We start from the raw sequence: 12,859 nt of genomic DNA on the forward strand, positions 1-12,859 counted from the left end.
ATATAGAACTTTACTATGAGCGACTTGTGAATAGTATTTTGCCTTGGAAGGTGACAGGCAGCTTTAATTATAAGCAAAACCACAATTTCACTTCAATGGGAGAGTCATGTAGGCCACATAAATACATTGGCTGCCTGTTGTATATCTTGTGGCCTCTCTGTGGCACTTTCATCCAAAGATAAAATGGTGTTCCCGGGGCCAGCAAGGAGAGCAATGTTTCCTCTGAGAGCTGCTCCTTGGATTAGAGCAGAGAGCTAGAGAAACATGTGCTCTGAAAACTGCTTCCTTGTCAGGTGGGTTGATTTTATCCTGTCTCCCTCAAAGTGTGAAAAAAAATGAGGAGTAGGAGCTACTGGGATTTGCTGAAAGAATATTTGTGGTTGGTCTTAGTATGTATATGGAGGAGGCTGCCATGAAGCTGGGAGATGAGGTGTCTGGAAGCGAAGCTGATGACCTGAACTGTTTTCATTAAAGTGGCTATTCTGAAAGTGTACAAGTACCTGTGGTACTGCTGTGGGCACTCACACCAGTTCAGTGTTTTTCTAGATCCAGGTGCAGCATTAAACCTTCCAAGAATCAAACCAATATTAAACATTGCCTGTGGGCTTGTGTTCAGAAGAATACAGAAAAAATATATTTAAAGGAATAGGGAATCCTTTTTGAAAGGTCACCAGTTGAATGGTGGCACTCATTGTGTGTCCCGGGTGAGCAGTTTGTGGCACATCCAAACTTAATTCCTCATCTGTGCGATGGCAGCTGGTTTTATTCTGACGCTTGCAGGGCTCTAAATGTCTGCCCAAAGCCTGGTGTTCTGTGGGTAATGAATCATCTTTAGTAAGGTATAAGTGTCTGAGAATTGAATCAGGGTGTGGTTTAGTTCGGCTTAAACTCACAGTAGCAAAGTGTATGAAACAGTGAACTCTAAGACGTATTTCACAGGAAAATTCAGTGGGTCTGGCACTACACTGGTGAGAGATGCCAACATAAAATGTTCAAAAGCTATTAATTAGAGACACCAAAATTATTAAACTGCTTAAGAATTATAATATTTTTTAAATGTGTACACATTGCATTCTCCGTTCTTTGCTCTCTGCTTTAGAGGATTTGATATTCATACTTGAGGATACCATACATGTACTTCATACACGATATCCAGAAACTTACTTTAAAACCAGTGAAAAAAAAGATTAAATAGTAAAATTGAAAGGAAGCTGGTATCTAGTATAATCACACAGCTTACAAGTTTAAGCTTGAGAAAAAATGCCAGATATTATAAGGCTCAGGAAGAGCCACAGAAAGTTCTTAGTGCTGTATCAAAGCAAAACTGGAAAATGCGTGGCTCCATTTGTTACAAAGTTGTACTTGCACCTTGACTGTTCATTTAGCAAGAAGAATATTCCCATTTAAAAATTCCAGTGTTTTGTAGTTTTGTACTGTTCTGTCTATATGACTACATTGGTGTAATGTAGATTTTGTCAACATATTCGAATATAACTGAGTTTATGCTGAAGCCATTGCTGCTAGTACATACCAGCTCAGACAGATACAAGAATTAGTATTTTTAGTTCAGTTGATGAAAATGGATTGGAAATCTGAAAGGAGTTCTTTGTGTAGTAAATAGTAGAAAATGTAACTCTTTCAGAAAAGGTAAAATGATACCTAGAATCAAGCAGCATATAATTTCTTTCTTAGCCCCAGTTTGAGGAACCTGGAGGGTGAGGCACTAGCATACATTTGCAAGCGCAACATGAGCTGGATGGTTGTTTTGGGTGATGGAGTAGTAGATAATTTTGCTGGAAAGTTATGCAGGATTATTGAAGACACTTGCTGAGTAGATAAGAAGGGAAAATCTAGGACTTCTAAGAGAGTAACTGTAGAAAGAAGCCAAAAAATTCTTAATGTTTGGGGGGAACAAGAGATGGGAGAGGGCTTTGGGATCATACACCTAACTACATCTGTTAAAGTCTAGACTATATTACAGAATCACATAATCAGAGAATGGTAGGGGTTGGAAGGGACCTCTGGAGATCATCTTGTCCAACCCCCCTGCTTGAGCAGGCACACCCAGAGCAGGGGGCACAGGAATGCATCCAGGCGGGTTTTCAATGTCTCCAGGGAAGGAGACTCCACAGCCTCCCTGGGCAGCCTGTGCCACTGCTCTGGCACCCTCACAGGGAAGATGTTTTTTCTCATATTGAGGTGGAACTTCCTGTGTTCCAACTTGTGCCCATTGCCCCTTGTCCTGTCATTGGGCACTATTGAAAAGAGCCTAGACCCATCATCCTGACACCTACCTTTTAGACATTTATAGGTATTGATGAAATCCCCCCTCAGCCTTCTCTTCTCCAGGCTGAACAAACCCAAGTCTCTCAGCCTTTCCTCATAATGGAGATGCTCCACCCCCCGATCCTCTTAGTAGCTCTCTGCTGGACTTGCTCAAGCAGTTCCACATCCTTCTTAAACTGGGGGGTGCAAAACTGGACACAGCACTCCAAATGTGGTCTCACCAGGGCAGAGTAGAGGGGGAGGATAACATCCCTGCTGGCCACACTCCTTTTAATGCATCCCAGGATACCATTGGCCTTCTTGGCCACAAGGGCACATTGCTGGCTCAGGGTCAGCTTGCTGTCCACCAGCACTCCCAGGTCCTTCTCAACAGAGCCACTTTCCAGTAATTCAGCCCCCAGCCTGTACTGGTGCCTGGAGTTTTTCCTCCCCTGGTAGAGGACCTTGCACTCTTGCACTTGCTCTTGTTGAGTTTCATCAGGTTCTCCTGGGTGCAGCTCTCCAGCCTGTTCAGGTCTTGCTGGATGACAGCACAGCCTTCTGGCATATCAACCACTCCTCCCAGCTTGGTATCATCAGCAAACTTGCTGAGGTTACACTCTATCCCATCATCCAGGTCATTGATGAATATGTTGAACAGGACTGGACCCAGCACAGACCCCTGGGGAACACCACTGGTGACAGGCCTCCATCCAGCCTCTGCTCCATTGATCACAACCCTCTGAGTTCTGTTGTTGAGCCAGTTCTCAGTCCACCTCACTGTCCACTCATCCAACCCACACTTCCTTAGCTTGCCTGTGAGGAGGCTATGGGAGACAGTGTTGAATGCCTTACTGAGGTCCAGATAGACAACATCCACTGCTCTCTCTTCGTTAACCCAGCCAGTCACGCCATCGTAGAAGTCTATCAGGTTGGTCAAGCATGATCTTCCCTTGGTGAATCCATGTTGAATGCTTCTGCTAACCTTCTTTTCCTCTACATTTGTGGAGATGACCTCCAGGATGACCTTGTTCAGCAGTGGACCCACTGTATCCCCAGTCTTCCTTTTACTGCTGATGTATTTAAAGAAGCCTTTCTTGTTATCTTTGACATGCCTTGCCAGATTTAATTCCAAGTGGGCCTTGGCCTTCCTTGTTGCATCTCTGCATACCCTGACAACATTCCTATATTCCTCCCAAGTGACCAGTCCCTTTTTCCACATACTGTGTACATCCTTTTTCCATTTGAGTTTCTGTAGGAGGTCTTTGCTCATCCATGTGTGTCTCCTGGCTCCTCTGCCTGCCTTCTTCCTCCTGGGGATGCACTGATCTTGAGCTCGGAGGAAGTGGACCTTGAATACTGTCCAGCTCTCTTGCACCCCTCTGCCTTCCAGAGCCCTAGTCCATGGGATTCCTCCTAGCAGGTCTTTGAAGAGGCCAAAGTTGGCCCTCTTGGAGTCTAAGGTTGTAACCCAACTCATAGCTCTGCTTCTACCTCGCAGTATCCTAAACTCAACCATCTCATGGTCACTGCAGCCAAGGGTACCCCTGACTCTCACACCCTCAACCAGCCCTTCCTTGTTTGTTAAGATAAGGTCAAGCAGCACATCTTGCCTCATTGGCTCCTCCATTACTTGCATCAAAAAGTTGTCCTCAATGCTCTGCAAGAACCTTCTGGATCGTTCATGGCTCGCCGTGTTGCTTTTCCAGCATTTATCAGGGTGGTTGAAGTCCCCCATGAGGACGAGGGACTGCGATTGCGAGGCTACTTCCAGCAGCCTGTAGAAGGCTTCATCAACTTCCTCTTCTTGATCAGGTGGCCTGTACTAAACGCCCACAACAGTATCACCCATACTTGGCTGTCCCTTAATTTTTACCCACAAGCTCTCTACCTGTTCTCCTTCCACTCCAAGGCAGAGCTGGACACATTCCAGTTGCTCCCTCACATAAAGAGCAACTCCCCCACCTTGCCTTGCTGGTCTGTCTTTCCTGAAAAGCCTGTAGCCATCCATGACCACATTCCAGTCACGCGAGCGATCCCACCATGTCTCTGTGACTGCAATGAGATCACGGCCCTGCGACCGCACACGGACCTCTAGTTCCTCCTGTTTATTCCCCATGCTGTGTGCATTGGTGTACAGGCATTTCAGAAAGGTGCTTGAGTACACAGGTTTCCCCGGAGGGGTACATGAGGACCCACTATGGATATGCAAACCCTTGAGGTGGTTGGTCTGCTGGTTGCCATTGTATGAGGCCACCACTGCACCTTTATCACTGCTCAGGTTGTCCTGTCTCATTCCCCCATTGTGTGTGGTGGCATTAGCGTTGCCATATTGAAGGGATAGTTTGAGACCTGGGTTTCTTTATGATAGTACTGATAAATGACAGTAACTGGACTTATAGACATGTTGAAAAAGAGAAATAAAGAGGACAGGAATTTTTGGCCAGGCTGTGCATCTGTCGTGATGGTATTGTTCATGCATTAAAATGTTAATACTTAATAGTATATTAATAGACCCATTGATTTAAAATTATTCATTGTTGTTCTCTCCTGTTGCAAGCATTTTAGGTCCATTACATTACATAAGGAAATATAATAAAAAATGTGAGCACAAGCATTAAGCTGAGTTCCTGCATGTCAGATGGATGCCTAATACAAATTAAAGCACACGTTGGGTTTATATTGCAATCATTATGGATTACCTGCAGAGTACAGATGAGAACACCAAAGGGGATCTGCAGAGAAAGGTTTGCTTCCTGCAAGGGTATAAAATACCCGAATCTGAAAAGAAACCAGAGAGGAATGGGAAAAGTCCTTATGAACGCAATTTTGAGTGATGAATGACTTTGTGAGGCTCCCGCTGGAGCAGATCAAGAGTGACAGTAAAAAGGTGGGAGTGGCACAGGAGAGAGCTGAGCTGATCTCCAGTAGATCTGTCAGCCTCTAGTGAAGGAACATGAAGACATGAGAAGGTTGTGAAATGAACTGTGCAATGAAGAAAGTTTGGGGCTGTTTCATTATTATATATCAGTAACAAGGTTATTGTCAGTGGGTGGACAATATGCAGCTTATTTTATGGGATTGATGAGAATAATTTTAAACTGGTGAAATGGGATACAGGAGAAAGTGCAAGAGAGGCCCATTTGATGCCTTTACAAGCTTTGAGGGCACAGGGGAATTAAAATTGGATAAGTAAGACTACAGAAGTGGGTAAAGGAACAATATTAAGTGATAACTAGCAAGAAAAAACAAGTCCTACTGTTTTTTTTTTTTACTGTTGGTAAAAATTGTGATGTGAAGATATGGTTAGTGAAAGGATCCCAACTCATCAGGCTGGGAGTTGGGTGAGGTCAGTGTGAATCGGGGAAGCGTTGGTGCATCAGTGTAGGGATCTAGGCAGGTGCATTGAAGCATGAGGGCTATCTGTGCCGAAGTGAAATGAGGTGTTATCCAAAAAATGGCAATGTGTTCAGGAAGGCTTGTATTGGCAAGTGGATTTGGTTGGGTGTTTGTGCACGTTAAAGGCATAAAGCTTTGATAAAGGGAAGATGGGATAAAATAGAACCTCCTGGAATTAAAAGCATTTGGAAGAAAAACTAAGATAAAAGCTCTGCTGAAGTAGTGTTATGGTAAGTCAAAGCTAGATGGGAATAAGGGCAGGGAGAGAATGACTCGGAAACTGCCATAGATCTGTAAGGCTTCCGAAGGACAAATATTTGAGAAGGTGCAGACAGTAGTTAATTAATCTGGAGTAAAAAGTGCAGGGACTACTAAGTAAAGCAGGCATGAATGTCATTAGTTAAAGGTTCAAAAAACTGCTGGAATAAATATAAATGTATGCTTGATATACATTCTAAAAAAGCTCCCCATATTTCACTGGATAAATAATCATCCTGAAATATTATTAAGCATAAGCAAGGAGTCTGCAAGGAATGGAAAGAGGAGTGACTAATATGGAGAACTGTACACTAAAAATTAGAAAGCATGGGAGTGAACTGCAAATTTCTGAGAATACACCTAACTAGGATTTAACTATTTTTTTAAAAGTAACAATTATAGAAAGTAAAGAAGAAGGGAAGTGCAGTCAGTGTAAAAAGATGAACATTTGACAATAGCAGTGATACAGGTGGATAGATTTTAGATGTAATAGGTAGCATTGCTCATATTTTAATGATGCTCTCGAACCTGGGACAAATGCAGGGCAGCTAATAGGAATGATTATGCAGAAATGGAAATTCTCACCTCCACAGGGGAAGCAAAACTTAAATTATATAATTGTTTAAATCAGAAGAGACCATATAATCCACATCCAAGAACTTGCATAATATAATTGCAATTCCAACAGCAAGTACTTTTAATAAATATATCACATCAGGAATTGGTATTACCTGGGGGAATAAATTAAAAATAGTACTTTAACTGGAAAAAAATGACTCAGTTAAAGAGCATTAGTATGATCTCAATAGTATGCAGTCTTTTACAAAAAAGTTTTCAGGAAAGAATAAGCCAATGACACAAAACATGATAAATGAGTTAAAATAAAATGTAGGGTCTCCACAAGAAGGTCATGCCTGACTAAGCTGATAACTTTAATTGAAAAAGATAGCTAAGCTAATTCTCTAAACAAAAGAAGTAATCATATATCAAATCGATATGGACTTCAAAAAAAACCTGTGTGTGTCATCTGCTGTGTAGAGATTTGTTAACATAGGAATTAAGAATGAATTGTAGGAGAGGAAAGAGGGTGAAAAAATTAACTAGAGGCAAAACTGGAGCTGGAGGGCTGGCTGGAGGTCTCCAAAGGAGCGCCCAAGAACTGATTAGTCTAACATAAAGTTTCCATTAGTAATTGTACCACAAAACCAACAATAATGCAAAATAATACAACCTTGATGACACAAGTTGTCAGAAGGATTATGCAAAAGACTGGAGTGTCTTGTAGAAGAAATGAGATGAGCACATGAAGTGGAAGAATAGTGGAAGTGGGATGAAAGGCTGCTGTCAGAAATGCTGTCATGCGCTTGGGGGCTTGTACCAGGGCCGTGGGGAGAGACTGGACAGACACTGGAGTGCTAATGACAGGATAATTGAGGCTACAGAGTGATACATTAGTGGAAAAAAGACAAATCTGATTGTAGCATGGATCATCTAACATCTGGCAGTGTTAGGAAGTACATTTCCAATACAAGGAAGCCTTAATGCTGTTTTGTATAAGGTGTGTGTAAAGTATAACACAGAAAAGTCTGTGCAAATGTGATCGTATGTACTTAAGAAAAGTAAATTCAAACTGGAATAGGTGCCAAGGCAGGATTCTAAAATGCCTTGGGGAATGGAGAGTCTGTTTTATGACTGGAGATCATAATCCTTGCTTTTTCTGACTCTGTGAAAAATAAAATTGAGAGGAATACAATTACTGTCTCATACACAGATGGATTTATACATAAAATATAATATTAGCACAAAAAGAAATAATTAGACTGATCTTGAGAACCCGTGGGGTGGAAATTTAGGTGGCTTCCAAATATGAAGCATGGTAGGACAAAGTACGTGACTAACCTTTAGATGAAGCTGTGTTGATTCATGAAAAAATTGTATATGATGTAGTGCCTGGAGGAAACAGAGTAGGTAATAAAAAGGATTTCTGTTCCCAATAAAAAGAGACACTGTGAATATGGGGAGGGAAGACTGTTTAAAATAATACTGGTACAGGTAGTATGGTAATATTCTTGTAAATTAAGAAATTCTTGTGTTTTGGATTCAGAAGGGAGGGAAAACTCATATTTCCGATGTCTCAAAAAAATATTCATAAAAATGGCTTCTTAAAGAGAATTTTGCTTTTTTTTTGGAGAGGCTTATCCTAATCTGTCCCTTTTTTACTATGTGGATAGTTTCATTAAAGGAAAACCTATTTGTATTTCTAAACATTTTGATTCTAAACATTTGTTTCTAAAAAAGTGTAAAAGTGATTTTTACACTGTACATCTGAAAAAAGCAAAACTATACTGCAGCTGGCATTGTGCTAAATTTTTCACATAAAACCTTGATATGTGCCAAGTGTGACTGTATTTTGCTGTATGTTTATAACAGTAATTATTTTTGATGTTAGCTTTCTGCAGTAAAACACAATTTTTTGCAACTTATGGGAAGCATAAACTTTATGGCTCTCATATTTAGCATAGAGAAGAAAATCCCGGAGCAAAAGAGTAGTTAGTGTCTTGTATTAATATTTCTATGATTAGTATGAGTAGCTGAGCTGATTATTTTTACAGCGTGATTAAAAAAAATAGAATGGAATAAATGAGCTTAGTGCAGCGCTGCGTAATGTAATCTTCCTCACGGCAGCAAAGGAGAAGGAAGGGTTTCTGCTGGAAATGGCGTTTGGTCTAGCTCAGTAATGCAGTCTTTCCTTCAATGAACAGAAAAATATTGGCAGCCTTAGGCTATGTTGCGTATAATCTCACTGTAGTTATTCAGGTTTTTTTGGACTCCCTTTTCCAGCTTGAAGGAATTAACTCCCATTGAGATGGAAAAGATCCGTATCTGAAATAGGGTAAATTGTTTGTTGTTTCTGTGAAATGTGTAAGTCATAACTATGTGAGCAAAAACAAATCTTTAACTTTGATGGCGTGCTGTGTGCTTTCTCCCTCTGCCAAAATGTTTGTCCTTGGAGGTGATACATAGTGGAAGCCTTCTAAGGGGAACGAAAACAACAGAGTGATGTGTTTCTGGGACTAGACCATTGGGTTAAGTGTTTTGCTTGGGTTTTCTCCAATTTGTTTCAAGTAAATGATGATAATTTACACAGACTTAGCAAGTTTGGTGAATAAATTAATCCCAGGAAAATGTTAGGCTGTTGCCCATAGTCTTGTTTAGAAGAGCAAGTGTTTTCAAAAAAACAGGATGGTTTCTGCTGGGGGGTGGTATTTGCGGTGGCTACTATGGGGCAGGAGCCAGCCGTGAGCTCTTCGCCCTGCTATGCCGCTTTTATCCTGGCATTTTCTCTGCAAATGGGTAGTCGTGCCTCACACATAGTTGCCTTTTGGATTTTGGCTACATCAATGCAATTGCATTGCTTTCAGCTCAGTTACAATGGTGTAGCTGAGATGGGACTCCGGTGTAGGGCTCTGGTTGGGGGAGGATTCTCTCACGCCTGCCGGCTTGGCCCCACTGCCCAGCAGCAGCATCCCTGCTGAGCTGGGCACTTCCAGGCAGAGGAGAAGTGACCTGCATGCAAGGCAAGTGCTCAGCCCCAGGAGAGGTGCAGAAGTTGATCTAGCGTTTGTCCTTTACTCACACTATTCTCAGTCTTTCTGCAAGGTCACCAGTGGGTGTGAGCATGGGGAGGATTTTCTCTGGCAGGCAATGATGAGTCACCAGTGGAAACCACTGCTGGTGGGAGACTGCCTATTTCAGGAGTTACAAATTATAAACTATTTAAGAAATGGGCCCAATATGAAGCTAGACTATTTGCAAATTTATTATTTTCTCAATATTTGTAATTTTGAATATTCAGACATCTCTGCATTTCATAACTAAATATGTTGGTGTTTTTGTGTTATTTCGTGCTTAGACATAACTAGGGCATGCAGAGGATCTTGCAGGAGATCTAAGATAGCTATCATCTGAGATTTCTATCCTCAATTTGCAGACCATGCTGCGGAACAAAATCTGAATATTCATTTTGAGCTTTTGGGTGTTGCTTATCCAAACTATTTGAAATTCACTAATCATTATCAAAGCTTAGATCTTCTCTTTGCTTCAATTACTGAGAGAGATTGCATATTCTTACTTGGGAGAGTAGTCAGTATGGGGAGATGTACTACAGAGCTCCAACTTTGAAAGTGGGACAGTTCAAGTTATGAGTTCTATTTTTTGTTTTAAAAGCCCCCTAAAGCAATGAAGAAAGGACATCTAAAGATTTACATTTCCTTTTCGGAATTTATAAATAGAAGTGATCCTGCCTTAGCAAACTGTAATAGCCAGCTTTGCTATTTGCTTCTTTATTTGAGCAGTGATGAAGTTATATAACTTTTCTTTAGGTAATACTCTCATCGACGTCAGCAGTCAGTTCCTGTCTTTTATATCTGGATTTACAGCTTTCCCATTTTGCCTACTTCCTATATATGCATTACATAGGCTTCCTATATGTGAATTACATAGTCTTAGCTCCTGAACAACTGAGCCTCGAGAGTAGAATGTGATATAAGCAGAGTATCCAGTTGAGCATCACCCTGTGAAAATAGGTTTGTGTAATAAAATTTGTGGTTGCACATGTCACAGACTGTCAAAGTTTGTCTTGTATTCAAGATTAAAAAGTCTTATTTCTACTCACTGTTGTCATGTTTTCTTTCCCTTAGATTTATTTCACCTTACTCTCTTATCTTGGCTCTGTCCTCCCTCAGCTTTCTCCCTGTTGTAAAAGCTTTTTATTTTCCCTTGCCGCATCGCTGCGTCTGCCTTCAGGTTTTGCTGTTTCTCCTGTTCTCTATGTGTGTTTTTCTTTCTATCATTAATGTATACCCTGTACTTCTTGGTGGTATGGGCCACTCTTTGTGTTTGGATGCACCGAGAATGAGTGAACGTGGTCCTGGGGGTGAAAAGTTACAGCTTCTTTGACTGTCAAGTCCGTAGCTATAAAAATAATGCAGTCAGGTTGAGTGCTGTGGATGCCAGAAGACCACATCTTTCTTAAAATCAGGGGTGGGAGGTTTGCCCATTTTTCCCCTACCATTGCACAATACAAAGTTGGTTGCTCTTGAGATTGATCCAAATGGCTGGATGGATTTTGTCTGTGGCCCTGGTATAGGCAATCAAGAAGCAGAGGAGCACATGTGTGACACAGGAGGCCGATGGTAGGGATGAAACCTTTGAAAGAAATAGAGGGGAGGGGATTTACCTGGCTCTTCAAGAAGAAAATTCAGGACAGAAGCATGGAGCCCTTCTTTGGAAGGGTTTCCATTGCACTGCGTTCACTGCAAGGAGAGGTTTTTCTCTGTGGTTTGTATAACGGCATTTGAAGGACAGGCCTTTGCATGTAATTTCAATTCTGTGCAAAACATAAGGGAAAAACATTTAAAAATTAGTCAAAATGAGTGGTAGAAATTTCCTTTATCTTCAAATAGCCAGGCTGGTATTGCAAAGACTAGAGAATGGAAAAAAAACCCTCCCTGAAAGTATGACAAAGCCTACAGAAGGCTTTTTTTTTTTTTGCCCCACCCCCACACCCCCCCCACCACACACACACACCCCCAATAAAGAAATTGTTTTGTTCACTTCCTGAGATTTCAGCTGCATCAATATGACAGACCGTGCTACTTTGGCGATTAGAATTATTCCTGCGCTGGGCTGTGTGCAGCTTTCCTTTTGCATGGAAGAGAAATATTCCCATACACCAGAACGAGCAGTGCCCCTTCTGTCTGCAAACTGAAACATGTCATCTCCAGAAGCAGAAACCTATTTGTGATGAGAGGGAAAAAATATTAATCCTTTCAAGAACTAATTTTCCAAACCATGCTTTTGCATGGTACATCATGTGTAAACTGAAGCTGCTTATCTTAGATAAGGATAGACGGGAAGGACAGATATCTGTGAACAGGAAAGAAGAGAAACAAACAGCGAAGCACAGACTCTAGGTGCAACACAAATATATTTATGTGTAAAATGTTACAAGGTAGAAAATGTCCCTTTGGCGTTAGGGATGAGCACTGCGTAGGACTGGGGGGATGTCAAGGCAGCGAGTACATCCCTCCATCGCTGGCCTCATGCTCTGCATGCCTGCAAATGGTCATCCCGAGCAAGTCAGTTCCTCACCCCTGGAATCTGTGTCTCAGTGGGAAGGCTGCCGCAGGAAATCCTTTAACACACACACAACTTCAGAGCCTGTTTCATTTTCCTTCAGATGTCCTCATACTGCTGTAACATAATGTGAGCTAGGTGACGATAAATGTCACTGGGAGTACAAGGGACCCGTTCAGAGGCTCAGGGTGATTCTGCTGGGTTAAATTTTTATCCATTAGAAAGATAAGTATTTTTATTAAAAGTTGTTTGGGTTTTTTTTAAGCTAGAATGGAGTATGATGAGAAATGTAATTTGAAGAAGTTCAAAAGATTTCACTACCCCCTAAGGAAACAAAAAAACTCACAGAATAACCTCTCAGGTGCTTTATATTTATTTACTGTCTGGAAACTCTGGATTATTTTAATAAGAAAATTGCAAGTACTTGTCCTTTGGACATCTGCTACTGTAAATAAAAAGTGAAATACTGTACAGGAAAGAAGTATTTTACCATTTCATTAGTTTACTGGTGTTTTGTATACTGAAACTTATTTTTAGCTTTCTGATGCTGAAAATGGGTAAGTTACTTCAACATGCCTATATGCATGTAGTCTTATTTTTTTCTTAGGAAATTTTTTGGGGATGGGCTGTAAGCAGGTATCTGAACCAAAATATTTTATCCTGAAGTTCTGTTCCAGTCATTAGTGAGTATTTTCTTCTACTTCTTTATTAAGTAGGTGATTAGAAGGATAGACACGTACTGGTAGGTTTTGAATTCTTTTGGCTTACCCTAAAATAAAATTTCATTTCAAATGAGAAT

The 12,859-nt window shown here is 41.1% G+C and overlaps 1 protein-coding gene across 1 annotated transcript in view; it reads left to right on the forward strand.

The window, feature by feature from the left end:
- The window catches only part of KIAA1217 (KIAA1217 ortholog), a 370,897-nt gene that overhangs the window by 143,674 nt on the left and 214,364 nt on the right, over positions 1-12,859 (forward strand). The window lies entirely within an intron of this gene.

This window comes from Phalacrocorax carbo, chromosome 2 (assembly GCF_963921805.1).
Source record: "Phalacrocorax carbo chromosome 2, bPhaCar2.1, whole genome shotgun sequence".
NCBI lineage: Eukaryota > Metazoa > Chordata > Aves > Suliformes > Phalacrocoracidae > Phalacrocorax > Phalacrocorax carbo.